Here is a 19,263-nt window from a genome sequence, read left to right as displayed (position 1 = left end):
GAAGATTAACATTGGTAAAAACAGCACGGGATTTAAGGGTTTGAGAACTGATAACATTAACTTGACCAGACCACACACTAGAAGTTGAAGGGACGACGACGTTTCGGTTACATTAACTCATCTTAATACGACAATCTCTTGGCCCAGAGGGAGTACACCGTGGCATCTTAACCACAGTGCTCGGTACTGCAACAAGGCACAAACATCCAGGAATTCCATGATTCCGATTAATAATATAAAATAATATATTACTGAATACGAAGTACCGTTAAACAGTACAGTTTGAGTGCAAGTACTCGACAGGTTGAGGACACTGTATGTTAAGGTAGGTGTCTGAATCTTGAGTGATGATATTCCCCTGTACCTCTGAGGCTGTAAACTGAAGGTATCAGTAAACTGTAGCCCAGGACTCGAGGCAAGACCTTATTTACCGTACATTACAGCGGAGGCTTTCAGGAGAGAACTGAACCAGTTTGTGGCGGGGTTACCGGGTCAACCTGCCTGTGACAGCTGGTCGTCGGCTGTGACAGCTGGTCTTCGGGCTACGAGGACAAGCTCCCACACAGACCAGACAATCACTAGGAAAAGTTGGCCACGAGACAGAAGAACTCTAGAAATCGGCAACAGGTATCACGAGGTTACATGATTTTCTCGTCAGCAGATGATGCCTTCCCCCGTAGTCGACTTACTTATCCCAAGACACTAAATTAAAAAGTCTAAATTAGAGATAGTTTGAAAATAAATATTATGGACAACTAGTGAAGTTGGATAGTGAAGACACCGTCTGAATGAGACGAGTCTCAGTCTGCTAGAGACTTGGAAGGCTTTAATATGGATATGTCTACGTTTCGGTCCGTCCTGGACCATTCTCAATCGACTTGAAAATGGTCCAGGACGGACCGAAACGTCGTCGTCCCTTCAACTTCTAGTGTGTGGTCTGGTCAACATACTTCAGCCACGTTATTGTGACTCATCGCCTGCACATGTATATGTCAAATTCTATTCCAAAGGCTCCAAAGGAAGCATGTTTGTGTGTGTCACCAGCAACAACACCAGGCCAGAGTGAGCCCCCACTGATGACCCCTCGTCCCGGATCACTACACAACACAACACATCTGGAAAATACTGTTCGGGCCAATAATAACCACCAAATGTAAACATACATGGCACTTGCAGCACAACACAATAAAAATAGGGTTAGCACTCCACTAAACGAGGGGGAGGCTCTCCTGGGACTGATGGCTCGGCCCACCAAAGCCCTGCAGGTAAGCCCACACTTCATCACGCACACAAAATAACATAACATAATAACATGAACAAATAATCAATGGTTCACTAAATTAAGAACACACACACACACACAGGGCTGAGTGGACGCCTGGTGGCTGAGTGGACAGCACGCTGGATACGTAATCTTGTGGCCCGGGTTTGATTCCCGGTACCGGCGGAAACAAAGGGCAGAGTTTCTTTCACTCTGATGCCCCTGGTACCTAGCAGTAAATAGGTATCTGGGAGTTAGACAGCTGTTACGGGCTGCGTCCTGGTATGTGTATTCACCTAGTTGTTCTTGCGGGGGTTGAGCTCTGCTCTTTCGGCCCGCCTCTCAACTGTCAATCAACTGTTTCTAAATACTACCGGCGCTTACGACACGCTATGAATGGAGGCGTTTGATTGACCAACAATCTCCTGTCAGTTGCAGGCGTTCATTTGAGTAGAAAGTCAATTATCTCCTATCTCACCAACGTTGTAGAACATTGAATAATAATCTTGATAAGACAGTTCTTGCAGACTGGTTTTGGCGCCAAACTTACCGCTACGTGGATTCCTCTTTCGGAATCGTTGTGTTGTTGTTGTTGCTTTAGATTTAGCTACTCAGAACGAAGTGTCCATGTAGCACGGGCTATGGTGAGCCCGTAATTTCGGAATCTTTCACAACTCAAGATAAACAGTTCAGGTCAGGTGAGTGTGGCTCACACACGCTAGCAGACACAGGGGGTAGAGCGTGGCCCAGTTCGTCATCCTAAAGTTTGCCGACGTCAAGAAAACGGTCAGTTTAACGTGGTCTTTCCTAACCTACCAGTGGACCCAAAACAGAAAACGGGACAGTATGTCACTTTCGCGATCCGCTTCCATTTTCTAGTACGATGATTTTTTGGCCTAAAGTAAGGCATACGATCGAAAAGCGACGTTCTTTGGAGGAGGACAGGTTGTCGGAGGACAGGTTGTCGGAGGACAGGTTGTCGGAGGAGAGGTTGTCGGAGGACAGGTTGTTGGAGGACAGGTTATTGGAGGACAGGTTATTGGAGGACAGTTTGTCGTAGTACAGGTTGTTGGAGGACAGGTTGTTGGAGGACAGGTTGTTGGAGGACAGGTTGTCGGAGGACAGGTTGTCGGAGTACAGGTTGTCGGAGGACAGGTTGTCGGGGGACAGGTTGTCGGGGGACAGTGACCACGCTCACGGGAGCGCCATCTACGCCGATGGCCAGCAAGATAATCCTGCGTGTTTACAGAGAGAAAAACATAGGTGTGAGAACATAACTTTCCTGGTGCAGGGAGCCGGGAAGGTATACGAGTGGACGGTGTATATTGCTGCTGAAGATTTATCTTAACTTATCCCGCCAAATTAAGAAGTAGGGCTTAAGAAGGCGGCAATATAGAGACACTTTGTTTCACAGGGAGATAAATATGGTGAGGGAGGGGGGGGGGGGAAGAGTGGGAGAGAGGGAGAGAGGGAGAGAGGGAGAAGAGAGAGTTATATTGTTATATATTGTTATTTGATTGTTATATGGTTATACATGTGTGTGTTCTCTGTAAACTGTAGCATTGTAATAAAATTCAACCCACATGCCAAACCCAGACGCCCACACACACGCACACGCCCCCACACACGCACACGCCCACACACACGCACACGCCCACACACCCACACCAATATTTAAAGTAACAGGGTGGACTATCACCACTCTCAATACCACTCAACCATCACGTTCTTAAGGCGTTTACAACATTTACCCAGAGAGGAAAAACCTCAGGAAAGTTACTCTCCTGTAAATATGGTTGCTTCTCTAGTCTGATTTTTGGTTTTTGGCTTTGAGACGAGATCAAATTTGAAATACACTTCAAGCAACAATATTCCACAAATCAGATTTGTGTTGTATGAAGGAATAGTAGAATAGCCCAGAGGTCCTGATGGCCACAGTTACAACCCCCGCTCCTGTGCCAGGTAACTCCACTACGGGCTCACCATAGCCCGTGCTACTTGCCCCGCTCCTGTGCCAGGTAACTCCACTACGGGCTCACCATAGCCCGTGCTACTTGCCCCGCTCCTGTGCCAGGTAACTCCACTACGGGCTCACCATAGCCCGTGCTACTTGCCCCGCTCCTGTGCCAGGTAACTCCACTACGGGCTCACCATAGCCCGTGCTACTTGGAACTTTTTGTTCCCATTAGCTGAATCTTAAACAACAACAATCCTGATGGCTCGCACACACACTGAGATGTGGCACAAGAGTCCACGGTTAACAGGTCAAAATACACGAAAGTCAAACATTTCTTTAAACATTCTGAATTGGCTTTATATGTCCAATATTTTGTATCTAAAAAAAAAAAAAGTTGAATAAAAAGAAAAGTATTTTGTTTTTATTTGTTGTCGAGACTGGTTTAAAACCCGTCTCAATTGTTAGTGCGATTCCTGCCGTAAACAATTCAAATTCTCCGATAGATCGTAAAATATCGACGTCAAACCCAAATACTTTTTGGCTAAAATTAAATGGTCTACCAACATTTTTTTTTGCCTTTGCAAAAAAATATTCAGAAAACGACAACACATCAAGAGAAAATGGTAAATTATCTTGACGGTTGTCAAGATAATTTGACAACTCTTGTGTCTGATGGCCATAGTGACCAGTACCCTAAACTAGTACCTTAAACCAGTACCCTAAACTAGTACCTTAAACCAGTACCCCTAAACCAGTACCCTAAACCAGTACCTATAAACCAGTACCTTAAACCAGTACCCTAAACTAGTACCTTAAACCAGTACCCTAAACCAGTACCCCTAAACCAGTACCTTAAACCAGTACCCTAAACCAGTACCCCTAAACCAGTACCTTAAACCAGTACCCTAAACCAGTACCCTAAACCAGTACCCTAAACCAGTACCCCTAAACCAGTCCCCCTAAACCAGTACCCTAAACCAGTACCCCTAAACCAGTACCCCTAAACCAGTACCCCTAAACCAGTACCCCTAAACCAGTACCTTAAACCAGTACCCCTAAACCAGTACCCTAAACCAGTACCCCTAAACCAGTACCCCTAAACCAGTACCCTAAACCAGTACCCCTAAACCAGTACCCCTAAACCAGTACCCTAAACCAGTACCCCTAAACCAGTACCTTAAACCAGTACCCCTAAACCAGTACCCTAAACCAGTACCCCTAAACCAGTACCCTAAACCAGTCCCCCTAAACCAGTACCCTAAACCAGTACCCTAAACCAGTACCCCTAAACCAGTCCCCCTAAACCAGTACCCTAAACCAGTACCCCTAAACCAGTACCTTAAACCAGTCCCCCTAAACCAGTACCCCTAAACCAGTACCTTAAACCAGTACCCCTAAACCAGTACCCTAAACCAGTACCCCTAAACCAGTACCTTAAACCAGTCCCCCTAAACCAGTACCCTAAACCAGTACCCCTAAACCAGTACCTTAAACCAGTACCCCTAAACCAGTACCCCTAAACCAGTACCCCTAAACCAGTACCCCTAAACCAGTACCCTAAACCAGTACCCCTAAACCAGTACCTTAAACCAGTCCCCCTAAACCAGTACCTTAAACCAGTACCCCTAAACCAGTACCTTAAACCAGTACCCTAAACCAGTACCCTAAACCAGTACCCTAAACCAGTCCCCCTAAACCAGTACCTTAAACCAGTACCATAAACCAGTACCCTAAACCAGTACCCCTAAACCAGTACCCCTAAACCAGTACCTTAAACCAGTCCCCCTAAACCAGTACCCTAAACCAGTCCCCCTAAACCAGTACCTTAAACCAGTACCCTAAACCAGTACCCTAAACCAGTACCCCTAAACCAGTACCCCTAAACCAGTACCTTAAACCAGTACCCCTAAACCAGTACCCTAAACCAGTCCCCCTAAACCAGTACCTTAAACCAGTACCCTAAACCAGTACCCCTAAACCAGTACCTTAAACCAGTACCCCTAAACCAGTACCCCTAAACCAGTACCCCTAAACCAGTACCTTAAACCAGTACCCCTAAACCAGTACCCCTAAACCAGTACCTTAAACCAGTACCCTAAACCAGTACCCCTAAACCAGTACCCCTAAACCAGTACCTTAAACCAGTCCCCCTAAACCAGTACCCTAAACCAGTCCCCCTAAACCAGTACCTTAAACCAGTACCCTAAACCAGTACCCTAAACCAGTACCCTAAACCAGTACCCCTAAACCAGTACCTTAAACCAGTACCCCTAAACCAGTACCCCTAAACCAGTACCCCTAAACCAGTACCCTAAACCAGTACCCCTAAACCAGTACCTTAAACCAGTACCTTAAACCAGTACCCTAAACCAGTACCCTAAACCAGTACCCCTAAACCAGTACCTTAAACCAGTACCCTAAACCAGTACCCTAAACCAGTACCCCTAAACCAGTACCTTAAACCAGTACCCTAAACCAGTACCCTAAACCAGTACCCCTAAACCAGTACCTTAAACCAGTACCCCTAAACCAGTACCCTAAACCAGTACCCCTAAACCAGTACCCTAAACCAGTCCCCCTAAACCAGTACCTTAAACCAGTACCCCTAAACCAGTACCCCTAAACCAGTACCTTAAACCAGTACCCCTAAACCAGTACCCTAAACCAGTACCCCTAAACCAGTACCTTAAACCATTACCCCTAAACCAGTACCCTAAACCAGTACCCCTAAACCAGTACCCTAAACCAGTACCCCTAAACCAGTACCTTAAACCAGTACCCCTAAACCAGTACCTTAAACCATTACCCCTAAACCAGTACCCTAAACCAGTACCCCTAAACCAGTACCTTAAACCAGTACCCTAAACCAGTACCCTAAACCAGTACCCCTAAACCAGTACCTTAAACCAGTACCCTAAACCAGTACCCTAAACCAGTACCCCTAAACCAGTACCCTAAACCAGTACCCAAAACCAGTACCCCTAAACCAGTACCTTAAACCAGTACCCCTAAACTAGTACCTTAAACCAGTACCCTAAACCAGTACCCAAAACCAGTACCCCTAAACCAGTACCTTAAACCAGTACCCTAAACCAACCAACTTAAGCAACCATCCAGTTTCTCCTCTAAGCCCCCTCCCCCCCCCCCTCACCCCCCATCCCATGCCAACTAAGTCTCTTCTCACTCCTCCAAATTACTAAAGCACACTTCACATTATTTTCATTTCCCTTTAGACATTTCTCTTCACGTTGTTCTCCTTCCCGTCTCTAGCTCCTCTTCGTCCTCGTGTCTCTCTCTCCTTTACTTGCCTGTGTGTCGTCTTCCCGCCCACACTCTATACTGTCTCGGCGACGTCTTAGACGGAAGTGAAGGCGCAAGACAGTAATGAAAGCTGTTATTTCCTAGATGATCAGATTATATTAGTTACGGAAATTCTATTTGAGGACCTCGAAGAGGGGTCGTTCTTAGGTGGGAAGAAGGACCTAGTACACTTCCTCACACACACACACACACACACACACACACACACACACACACACACACACACACACACACACACACACACACACACACACACACACAAACACCTTCAAAACACTAAAAATGATACCAAATACCTCTCAGCAGACCTCGGAAAAGAAATCTCTCGCCTGGGAAATGACTTAGAGAGTTCGTTGTTCGTAAGTGTGACTTATCCAAGTGTGAGGGACATATTAGGAGTGGTCACGTGTATGTGTTCCTCTCCCGTGCTGGCGGTGGTGATTGGATACGAGGGTCGTGCTTTACTCACCGAGCCGCTCCGTCCTCTACACCCGGGGTGCTGGGGCCTGGGGCCTCTACATCACACACTCGAGCACTGCACCCGGCACCGATCTTCTGGGACACCAAACGGGCAGTTTAACTGTAGCCAGGTTCCCCCTCCCCCCCCCCACGCCTCCACCTTTAGGGTAAACAAACGCACTCTTCTCAATCTCATATGATGTATCCACGCTACTGTAATTTCTGTGTGTACAATCTTAATATTTTCTGAATTTTTTTGGCACAGTCCTCCCCCCCCCCATGTCTTCAACAGATCTACCAGTGCACAGTCCTCCCCCCCCCCATGTCTTCAACAGATCTACCAGTGCACAGTACCCCCCCATGTCTTCAACAGATCTACCAGTGCACAGTACCCCCCCATGTCTTCAACAGATCTACCAGTGCACAGTACCCCTCCCCATGTCTTCAACAGATCTACCAGTGCACAGTACCCCCCCATGTCTTCAACAGATCTACCAGTGCACAGTACCCCCCCATGTCTTCAACAGATCTACCAGTGCACAGTACCCCCCCCCATGTCTTCAACAGATCTACCAGTGCACAGTACCCCCCCATGTCTTCAACAGATCTACCAGTGCACAGTACCCCCCATGTCTTCAACAGATCTACCAGTGCACAGTACCCCCCCATGTCTTCAACAGATCTACCAGTGCACAGTACCCCCCCCCATGTCTTCAACAGATCTACCAGTGCACAGTACCCCCCCATGTCTTCAACAGATCTACCAGTGCACAGTACCCCCCCATGTCTTCAACAGATCTACCAGTGCACAGTACCCCCTCCCCCCCCCCATGTCTCAAGAACACCATCACTGTGACACAGTACTGAGCGCTCACCACAGGAGCTCCGCACAGTAACCAGGTACACGATAGGCTAAGATTACAGCTACAAGATCCTGATCTATGATTTCACTGCCTACAGGCGCGGGGACTGTCAACGGTGAACTGCTGTAGATTGTGTCAACGGTGACAACGCTCTTTGACGAACACATCAACTCATCAACTGCTTTTTTTTAAACAAATTCATCAACTTAACCCCTAAAATATACACCCATATGGGTGTATTATAATATATTTTTGTAATACATATTTTAATATATTTAGAGCAAATAATATTTTTAGCGTGTGGTGACAGCTGGGCAAACAGCTTGTTAGCGGGCACGCGCGTGCACTGTCAGCTGGACAGAGTGTTAGCGAGCACGCGCGTGCACTGTCAGCTGGACAAATAGCTTGTTAGCGAGCACGCGCGTGCACTGTCAGCTGGACAAACCATTCGTTAGCGAGCACGCGCGTGCACTCTCAGCTGGACAAACAGCTTGTTAGCGAGCACGCGCGTGCACTCTCAGCTGGACAAACAGCGTGTTAGCGGGCACGCGCGTGCACTCTCAGCTGGACAAACAGCGTGTTAGCGGGCACGCGCGTGCACTCTCAGTTGGACAAACAGCTTGTTAGCGAGCACGCGCGTGCACTCTCAGCTGGACAAACAGCTTGTTAGCGAGCACGCGCGTGCACTCTCAGCTGGACAAACAGCTTGTTAGCGAGCACGCGCGTGCACTCTCAGCTGGACAAACAGCGTGTTAGCGGGCACGCGCGTGCACTCTCAGTTGGACAAACAGCTTGTTAGCGAGCACGCGCGTGCACTCTCAGCTGGACAAACAGCGTGTTAGCGGGCACGCGCGTGCACTCTCAGCTGGACAAACAGCGTGTTAGCGAGCACGCGCGTGCTCTGTCAGCTGGACAAACAGAGTGTTAGCGAGCACGCGCGTGCACTGTCAGCTGGACAAATAGCTTGTTAGCGAGCACGCGCGTGCACTGTCAGCTGGACAAATAGCTTGTTAGCGAGCACGCGCGTGCACTGTCAGCTGGACAAACCATTCGTTAGCGAGCACGCGCGTGCACTCTCAGCTGGACAAACAGCTTGTTAGCGAGCACGCGCGTGCACTCTCAGCTGGACAAACAGCGTGTTAGCGGGCACGCGCGTGCACTCTCAGCTGGACAAACCACTTGCTGGAACCAAAGTCCGTTTCACCGCTCCACATTTGAAGACAAAAATTCCCGACGCACTCCATTTTCGCTCAAAAGTTTGGTGTAAAATGCAATACTAAAAATTAATAAAGCCACAGGGATACGGAGATAATTTATAAGGGATAAGGAGATAATATATAAGGGATAAGGGGAAGATAAGGTTGGATTACTGTAAGGGACGCAACACACTGACGGCCGCGATGCGCGCACACACTGACCCAGCAGCACCCGACCGTCCGTCCTCTCCGGCGGCTGGCACCGTACTGATGGCTGGAGTCTCTTGCACCTACACCACCCCTCTCTCTCTGTCTGTCTGTCTGTCTCTCTCTCTCTCTCTCTCTCTCTCTCTCTCTCTCTCTCTCTCTCTCTCTCTCTCTCTCTCTCTCTCTCTCTCTCTCTCTCTCTCACCTGTCTCGTCTCACTCTTGCTTGCTCACTCACTCCCTAATTCGTTATCTCTACCTTATTCGTTGTCTCTCTCACATTCCCTGTCTATACCTCATATTTTTATCTCACTTGCTCTATCTCTTCATTTTCATTTCTCTATCATTACATTCTCTCTATACTTGTGTCTCTTTCTGTATCACAAAGTATCGTATTCGTTCATCTTACGCATCTCTCTCTCTCTCTCTCTCTCTCTCTCTCTCTCTCTCTCTCTCTCTCTCTCTGTGCAAGATATCGAACATATTCGATATCTTGCCAATCATAAACATCAAATGTAAACAAGGGGACATGTGGGCCTGCAGGCCGCTCGAAGCAACAGTCTGTTGGAGCAAGTTATCATCACAAGCGGAGCCTGGCATGGAGCCGGGCTTTTGACATAGAGGAACTCACAGAACCCCCCCGTCCAGGTACGCTCCAGGTATGCCTGATCCCAGCAACTAATTAACTTTCTCGACGGACAGGTAAACGAGTTATAATCTCCACTTTACAGAAATATAAAAGTGCGAAACGATTCTAACTTTCATCTTCGCATTTTTTAATTTGATGCAATGCAATATTGGGGGTGTGTTTCGCATAGACGGTGGCTGGTAGCGAAGTTTGGAATCAATAAGTTTTTTCCAGTTGGTTTTATGTTCACTTTCCTGACGATAAACCTCGTGTTTATTACTGTCACGACAAACACCTGCCTTGTTGAACAAATCCACAAGGGCCGTGACGAGGATTCGAACCTGCGTCCGAGAGCATTCTCATCCCAATCGACTGAGCTACGACATGGTCAAAAGGAATTGAAACCGAAGTTCTACTGAACTTACTGGATCCTGCAGCCTCTCCGAGGCACAAACCAGGGTTTTACACAACTCCCGCCTTGTTTTAAACGATAAACCTCAAAGGGTTCACTGTTATCACGCCAAACTCCTGCACAGCCAACCAAGGCTAAGCAGAAATTAACGAGGATATGAAATCAATTTGCTAAAGTACTGTGTTTACCGAGTACAGCAGCTAATTTGGTCTATGTAACTTTTCCTGTGTAGGTCTGTGCGTTCAATCTAGCATATATATATATATATATATATATATATATATATATATATATATATATATATATATATATATATATATAAATATATATATATATATATATATATATATATATATATATATATATATATATATATATATAACCTCACGAATTAGATCTTTGTATTACGGTGATATATATTTCCACTAAACTAGAGCAAGAACACGTGGACCTTAACCTCCAGAGTCCTCAACATCTTAAATCACACAACAGTTCAGATGAGATTCTTGCAACATTATAGCCATGACGAGGACAAACGAAATTCCCTCGAGATCGCCCTTTTTCAACGAGAAGTTACTTGCGATATATAGAGGAAACTGGGAAGATTTAAAGCATCAAGAGCTTACCTTAACCAGGCGACCTTCGGCTTGAGTAGAGCGATCTGCGCACTTACCTGGGGACAGAAAGACGGTGTATATAACGTGAGATTACAAGAATTATTTGTCTAAATTAAAATTGTCTTTTGAAGAGAAATACAGAAAGAGTCATATACATAATAGTATATATATATATATATGTACTATATAATATATTATATATGATAGGGCTACCACCTTTGGTGCAATTGTAGTGACCCACAGCCTCGAGGAAGAAAATAAACATAAGTATTCAGAGAAGACCTTGTGGATTCACACTGAACACTTTAATATTTTCCTCTCCTCCAACCCCTATTTTCTTTTTTGTTCTTAAATTATATTTTATTACATTGCTACAGTTTACAGAAAAAACACGCATATAACAATCAATGTTTGAAGACCTCATCCAGCTCTTCGGAGGGTGGGTGCGTCGTGCCCAGGATACAACACGCATTTCCTCTCTGGACCGCGACACTGGGGCGCTGGAACAGCAAACTGGCCGCTCGTGAGTCTTTAATTTTCCCAATGAGTTCCTCACCCACCATTCAGCATCACAATCAGGAGACAGTAACATCACTGACTCATGCTTTAACCTCAACGTCTACTGGTCTAACATCAACGTCTCCTGCTCTAGCACGGATACCATGTGGACGTAGGGCACTTCTAAAGTGTCTTACAAATGTGCACTTCTAAAGTGTCTTACAAGTGTACACTTCTAAAGTGTCTTACAAGTGTACACTTCTAAAGTGTCTTACAAGTGAACACTTAGCTCCCCCAGAAGGGACAAAGGCACCAGCGACCAAGAAAGATATATATAGAGCTAAATTTGCTTAACCTAAAAAGATATCCACAATAATACTCACTCAAAACATTACGACACTTGCGTCTCATTATGTCTTGAGGGTACATTATACTCCATTGTATTGGTGGAACAAATACACTAATACATGCACGCAAATATCATTAAACAAACACACACACACCTGAGAAATATGTAAGTACTGAGAAATGAGAAATTATAAAGAGATGAGGGAAAAAAAAGAAATAAAAGTCGGGAAAGTCATGTCGAGGAGAAACGGGTTAAAGAAATATCAAGAAAAATTAAGGGCAAAAGAAAGGGGAAGACGGTGGAGAGGTTGGCTGGTGCAAGGGTGTGTGAGGGGACGGTCCCCTTAGCACTTAGTAACCTGCTGGAAGAGGAAGGGAAGAAGTGAGAGAGAGAGAGAGAGAGAGAAACAGAGAGAATGTTTGAAAAGGAACAAATCATAACATCAAGACGAGAGAAACTCTAAGGAAACTAGACAATAAACAAGAGACCAATAAATCAGAACAAGGACCGAACAGGAGCGACGAATAACACAACGTACAGGAAAGAGGAAGAAACAGGAGTCAATATAAGGGCAGAGAGCGGCGCACTAGGTGGGGTAAGAGGCGCAGAGGAACCCTCCTGTCGGGAGAAAATGGTATTTACATCACACGCCTTAAAAAAAGGTGTGTGTGAGAGTGCAGAAGAAGGGAGACGTGAGGAGAGAGACTTGCAGGGAAGGCATGGGTGGGTGTGGAAGGCAGAAGATGGACGGTAGACGAGAAGAAGAAATTTAAGATAACAGCACGTGTAAACACAGAGATCGTGAAGTAGACGGGGGGACAAATTCGACATGAACACTGTAACGACAGGACGAATGGCATCGTTAGAATCGCGTCGCGACGCAGGTGACATATATATACAACCCGTCCTCTCAAAATAACGTCGCTTTTCGCTCGTATGCACACTACGGCCCAAAACTGACGCAATTTGAAATGAAATCGGCTCACGAAAGTGACGTACTGTTCCGTTTTCTGTTTGGGTCTTCCAGCTTAGCCTTGTTAGGTTAAGAGAGGACAACTGCCTCCAGGGCCGCAGTAGCTGGACGTAAGGACCCATCATTGACACCAGTGAGACACACAATATGGCGAGTCACCACAACCCAAGTCAACCAATCAACCAGTTCCCGTAGAACACTTTCGTAGCACAGGATGCCATACTGAGCACTAACAGAGCTCAGGAGGTTTAATAGCGTTACTAAACTGCATGTTAAACAGTACTACGTGCCTGAAGGCTATATATATATATATATATATATAGCCTTCAGGCTATATATATATATATATATATAGAGAAGCCACAGCAATATGGTGCTAAGGCAGTACTGTGCAACAAGCACTGTACAAGCCACAGTAGCATGACCCTCAGGCAGTACTGTGCAACAAGCAACAGACAAGCAAGAAACATGTGCCGCACAATGCAATATTTAAGTAGTTGGATTGTTGTTGACGTAAGAGTGTATGAACATATTCACCTCCAAGTTCCATCTACGATCTTTTGTCCAATAGTTGCTAAACTGAAGCCTATAACCCCATGTTACTTCGTCAACACTACTGAGGATCTTCTACGTCGCTACCGTGTCTTCTCTCTTCGTTCTCTCTTTTCCAGCATTGAAAGATTGTAGTAAACTATTATATTTCTTGTAAGATTCTCTGTGTTCTCTCTAGTTTAACTCTGTGTTTCTTCAGAAGGGAGTCTCAAGGCTACACACTCACTATCACTCTCCTCACACTCCGACACACTCACTATCACTCTCCTCACACACCGACACACTCACTATCACTCTCCACACACTGACACACTCACTATCACTCTCCTCATACACCGACACACTCACTATCACTCTCCTCACACCGACACACTCACTATCACTCTCCTCACACACCGACACACTCACTATCACTCTCCTCACACCGACACACTCACTATCATTCTCCTCACACACCGACACACTCACTATCACTCTCCACACACCAACACACTCACTATCACTCTCCTCACGCCGACACACTCACTATCACTCTCCTCACACACCAACACACTCACTATCACTCTCCTCACACACCGACACACTCACTATCACTCTCCTCACACACCAACACACTCACTATCACTCTCCTCACACACCGACACACTCACTATCACTCTCCTCACACCGACACACTCACTATCACTCTCCTCACATCGACACACTCACTATCACTCTCCTCACACCGACACTCTCACTATCACTCTCCTCACACCGACACACTCACTATCACTCTCCTCACACCAACACACTCACTATCACTCTCCTCACACCGACACACTCACTATCACTCTCCTCACACACCGACACACTCACTATCACTCTCCTCACACCGACACACTCACTATCACTCTCCTCACACCAACACACTCACTATCACTCTCCTCACACCGACACACTCACTATCACTCTCCTCACACCGACACACTCACTATCACTCTCCTCACACACCAACACACTCACTATCACTCTCCTCACACACCGACACACTCACTATCACTCTCCTCACACACCAACACACTCACTATCACTCTCCTCACACACCGACACACTCACTATCACTCTCCTCACACCGACACACTCACTATCACTCTCCACACACCGACACACTCACTATCACCACACACCGACACACTCACTATCACTCTCCTCACACCGACACACTCACTATCACTCTCCTCACACCGACACACTCACTATCACTCTCCTCACATCGACATACTCACTATCACTCTCCTCACACACCGACACTCTCACTATCACTCTCCTCACACCGACACACTCACTATCACCACACACCGACACACTCACTATCACTCTCCTCACACACCGACACACTCACTATCACTCTCCTCACACACCGACACACTCACTATCACTCTCCTCACACCGACACACTCACTATCACCACACACCGACACACTCACTATCACTCTCCTCACACACCGACACACTCACTATCACTCTCCTCACACCGACACACTCACTATCACTCTCCTCACATCGACACACTCACAATCACTCTCCACACACCGACACTCTCACTATCACTCTCCACACACCGACACACTTACTATCACTCTCCTCACACACCGACACACTCACTATCACTCTCCTCACACACCGACACACTCACTATCACTCTCCACACACCGACACACTCACTATCACTCTCCTCACACCGACACACTCACTATCACTCTCCTCACACCGACACACTCACTATCACTCTCCTCACACCGACATACTCACTATCACTCTCCTCACACACCGACACTCTCACTATCACTCTCCTCACACCGACACACTCACTATCACTCTCCTCACACCGACATACTCACTATCACTCTCCTCACACACCGACACTCTCACTATCACTCTCCTCACACCGACACTCACTATCACTCTCCTCACACCGACATACTCACTATCACTCTCCTCACACACCGACACTCTCACTATCACTCTCCTCACACCGACACTCACTATCACTCTCCTCACACCGACATACTCACTATCACTCTCCTCACACACCGACACTCTCACTATCACTCTCCTCACACCGACACTCTCACTATCACTCTCCTCACACCGACACTCTCACTATCACTCTCCTCACACACCGACACTCTCACTATCACTCTCCTCACACCGACACTCACTATCACTCTCCTCACACACCGACACTCTCACTATCACTCTCCTCACACACCGACACTCTCACTATCACTCTCCTCACACCGACACTCACTATCACTCTCCACACACCGACACTCTCACTATCACTCTCCTCACACACCGACACTCTCACTATCACTCTCCTCACACCGACACTCACTATCACTCTCCACACACCGACACACTCACTATCACTCTCCTCACACCGACACTCACTATCACTCTCCTCACACCGACACTCACTATCACTCTCCACACACCTGGGTCTCACAACACCTTACATACATGCCTCTGCCTGCCCTAAATGTTCTTCGTGACCTCGTTCTCCCAAGATTTAGCTCTTGTCCCCGGCTCCCGCATTTTTATATAGGTCTCCTGCCAGTAAGTCTGGTATTTTCTGACCCCTAAGTGTTATTACGCAGCTGAGTGAGTTGCCACAAGTTGTTAAAAGTTGTTAATGTCGTCCAAAGTTACTGACAATTGCAAAAAGTTTCTCAGTTATAAAATGCTTTCTGAAATGATTTTCAATTCGCCAAAATCTAAATTCAATGAATCTAAACTAAACTAAACTGTATCTAATGAAGGAGAGTTCTTGGTGGAATATGAAATTGAGAGAGAGAGGGAGAGAGAGAGAGAGAGGGAGAGAGAGAGAGAGAGAGAGAGAGAGAGAGAGAGAGAGAGAGAGAGAGAGAGAGAGAGAGAGAGAGAGAGAGAGAGAGAGAGAGAGAGAGAGAGAGACAGACAGACAGACGGACAGTCAGACAGAGGCAGACAGACAGACAGACAGACAGACAGACAGACAGACGGACAGACAGAGACAGACAGACAGACAGACAGACAGACAGACAGACAGACAGACAGACGGACAGAGAGACAGAGAGAGAGAGAGAGAGAGAGAGAGAGAGAGAGAGAGAGAGAGAGAGAGAGAGAGAGAGAGAGAGAGAGAGAGAGAGAGAGAGAGAGAGAGAGAGAGAGGTGAGCGTTGTCCTGCATTGTAGCAATGTTCGCGTTAGCAAGGAGAGGAAACTCTCCTAAAACCATTAGAAAACTCCCTGATACTCCCCACAATATCAGTTTCTCGGGCTTACAGGAGAGGAGGAGAGACGGACATGATCTAGATTTGGGAGAAACATTGCGTGCGTGTGTTTGTGTGTGTACTCACCTAGTTGTACTCACCTAGTTGTGTTTGCGGGGGTTGAGCTCTGGCTCTTTGGTCCCGCCTCTCAACCGTCAATCAACAGGTGTACAGATTCCTGAGCCTATCGGGCTCTGTCATATCTACACTTGAAACTGTGTATGGAGTCAGCCTCCACCACATCACCCCCTAATGCATTCCATTTGTCAACCACTCTGACACAAAAAAAGTTCTTTCTAATATCTCTGTGGCTCATTTGGGCACTCAGTTTCCACCTGTGTCCCCTTGTGCGTGTTCCTCTTGTGTTAAATAGACTGTCTTTATCTACCCTAACAATTCCCTTCAGAATCTTGAATGTGGTGATCATGTCCCCCTAACTCTTCTGTCTTCTTGTGTGTGTGTGTGTGTGTGTGTGTGTGTGTGTGTGTGTGTGTGTGTGTGTGTGTGTGTGTGTGTGTGTGTGTGTGTGTGTGTTTGTGTGTGTGTGTTTTTGTGTGTGTGTGTGTGTGTGTGTGTGTGTGTGTGTGTGTGTATGTGTAAGCTAGATAATTCATATTTAATTTCTGGGGCCTCAATTTCTAGTATATTTACTTTGCTAATGACAGTAATAAGGTTTGCTTCTATCAGCACCTACCAAAGAATTCTAAAAATATTTATAACGACGGCATATGTTCAAATTATAATGCTGAACATATGCCGCCCAATAAAAGGTAGCATATGTTCAAAACCTATTGTATACAAAATGGACTCCTATAATTCGAATCTCGAACTCAAACTACTGCAAAATATTCTGAAAAGGCCCAGTTTCTTTTTCAACATTGCAAATGGTATAAAAATATAAAAATAAAATAAAAATTAATTTAGGTTATATTACGCAACTTGAGTCATTTTGAAACTTGTCGAAAATACTGATATTTAAGCGCCATGGTGTCAGTTGGGATGCGTGTGAACTATGGGAGCTAGGACATGCTGAGACAGATCAACAATGGGAACTAGGACATGCTGAGACAGATCAACAATGGGAGCTAGGACATGCTGAGACAGATCAACAATGGGAACTAGGACATGCTGAGACAGATCAACAATGGGAGCTAGGACATGCTGAGATAGATCAACAATGGCAGCTAGGACATGCTGAGACAGATCAACAATGGGAGCTAGCACATGCTGAGACAGATCAACAGAGCTGTGTATGGAGCCAACGTCTCAGATGTGTCTTAAAGTGACTTGCTGCCTGTCTTGATCTCCACACCCACACCTAAAGACATCATTAACACACAAACAACCTCATTTTCTAATAAAAACAAACACCTAACAGCCTAACAGCATCAGCTATTTTATTCATGCGCAGGCAACTACATCTTGACCATAAAGATCAATATGAATTTTAAGAACATACATCCTAAGATCGAGTAGTGTGTATAGAGGTTTCGTAAAACTGTCAGCGGGAAAGAGCCAAGCCATTACGACTATATAGCACATGGAAGGGGGTCCGGATAAGGATTTTGGATGGGACGGGGGGTCGGGAATTGAACGCCGACCTGCATGAAGCGAGACCGTCGCTCTACCGTCCAGCCCAAGTGGTTGGACTAGAGCAGGAGGACAAATGGCATCAGGGAGGCCAGGAGCATCCCTAGAGTGGGGGATACTTGATATTATTAGGGTAATTCCTGTCAACTAAGAGATGAACGTGTTGATAAACGATCCAGCAACCTGTCCTCTTAAAAATAACGTCGCTTTTGGCCGTTTACCCGTATGGCCGAAAGTGGACGTAATTTGAAAATGAACAAAACATGAAAATAAATTTGGGATTTTTTTTTCAACAACAGTAAGTTAAGGGTCCTCTGACAGGTTAGGTGGGCATGAAATTCTCATAAAGTTTCAAAACGTTAATTGAAAGTTTCCTCTTCTAACCTTACCGAGTAAGCCGGACGACTCAAACAGAAAACGGTACAGTACGTCACTTTTGTGAGTCGATTTCATTTCAAATTACGTCCAAATTTGGCCATAGCGGCGCATACGAGCCAAAAGTGACGTTATTTTTAAAAAGGACGGGTTGCCATATCATGCTGTGATCAGAGCCTTGTTATATAAAATTTGTGTTCAAAGTGAGTTTAATCCAAACTGTCTTGAACGCTTCCGTGGAAATCATCTCATCTTCAAAAGTCAATGAAATACAACACTTGAATATGTAGAGGCGTGTCTCAGCCTCGCTGCGCACATATCACCTTAGATGCGCATTTCTCTCCCTTACCAGTTAGTAAATCCAGTCATGTTTACACTGGGTGTTGGGGGAGGGGGAAAACAGTGTTGCCAGATGGCGTCCTTCCGGCGCCCCTTGGTATGCCAGTGTATTATAATCGTACAAGCATCAACCCGAATTAGCAACATTTTTCAACCTTGTTAGAATCTCCTGAAAAAGTATTGAATACCTCGATTAAATGCGTAACCTCATTGCTTATTCCTTCGGTTCTGTAACAAACGATATATATATATATATATATATATATATATATATATATATATATATATATATATATATATATATATATATATATATATATTTACTTCTCTGAGGTGTTCACCATCCTACAGTAGCCAAAATATAGGTGAGTATGA

General features: G+C 45.8%; 1 protein-coding gene and 1 long non-coding RNA gene across 2 annotated transcripts in view; both read right to left on the bottom strand.

Annotated features, from left to right (window-relative positions):
- Nucleotides 1–9,313, bottom strand: part of LOC138350508 (uncharacterized) — a 24,386-nt gene extending 15,073 nt beyond the window's left edge. The window contains exon 1 of the long non-coding RNA XR_011222141.1: nucleotides 9,232–9,313. This is a non-coding gene — a long non-coding RNA (uncharacterized lncRNA). The remainder of the gene's footprint in view (nucleotides 1–9,231) is intronic.
- The window catches only part of LOC123761694 (A-type potassium channel modulatory protein KCNIP1), a gene marked incomplete in the record, with an annotated part of 348,780 nt that overhangs the window by 234,253 nt on the left and 95,264 nt on the right, over nucleotides 1–19,263 (bottom strand).

Source organism: Procambarus clarkii, chromosome 5, assembly GCF_040958095.1.
Source record: "Procambarus clarkii isolate CNS0578487 chromosome 5, FALCON_Pclarkii_2.0, whole genome shotgun sequence".
In the NCBI taxonomy this organism is placed as follows: Eukaryota; Metazoa; Arthropoda; class Malacostraca; order Decapoda; family Cambaridae; genus Procambarus; species Procambarus clarkii.
Note: the sequence above shows the minus strand (reverse complement) of the source record. Positions and strands in the feature narration are given on the sequence as shown.